Below are 793 nucleotides of genomic sequence, written 5' to 3' on the forward strand. Positions count from 1 at the left end.
GCTGGGGATCCACAGAGCCCAAAAGCCCAAGAGCCCTATAGCAAGGGAGCCCAAGACCCCGGGAGCCAGGGAGCCAGAGAGCCCAGCAGCCCAAAAGCCAGAGAGACAGACAGCCTGGGAGCCAGAGAGGATGGGAGCCCAAGAACAAGGGAGCCACAGAGCCTAGGAGAAGGGATCCCAAGAGCCTGGGAGCCAGGGAGCCGCATAGCCCAAGAGCTAGGGAGCAAGTGAGTGCAAAAGCAAGGGATCCTGGGAACCAGGGAGCAAAGGAGTCCGAGAGCCAGGAAGCCAGAGAACCAGAGAGCCCAAGAGCCAGGGAGCACGAGAGCCCAACAGTCCAAGATTCCAGGAGCAAGGGAGCCTGAGAGCCCGAGAGCCAGTGAGCCAGGTAGCCCAAGAGCTTGAGAGAACATAAGACTGGGACCTAGAGAGCTGGGGACAGGGACAGACTGTGAGCCCAGAAGCCTGATAGCCAGAGAACCCGAGAGACAGAAAGCCAGAGAACCTGAGAGCCTGGGATCCACAGAGCCCAAAAACCCAAGAGCCCTATAGCAAGGGAGCCCGAGAGCCCAGAAGCCACAGAGCCCAGGAGCCACAGAGCCCAAGAAGCCAAGAGCCCAAGAGCACAGGAGCTCGAGAGCCTGTGACCCTGGGAGCTCAGGAGCCAGAGAGCCTTTTTTAGCGGCATCTGACCTTGTTTGTGTCTTAATCTCACACTGGGTATAACAACGAATCTCCCCCTTCCTGCAATAACTGGGCTGGGACACCCTGATCACACAATGAGCTTGAACAG

Source organism: Eurypyga helias, unplaced genomic scaffold (assembly GCF_000690775.1).
Source record: "Eurypyga helias isolate BGI_N326 unplaced genomic scaffold, ASM69077v1 scaffold26840, whole genome shotgun sequence".
NCBI lineage: Eukaryota > Metazoa > Chordata > Aves > Eurypygiformes > Eurypygidae > Eurypyga > Eurypyga helias.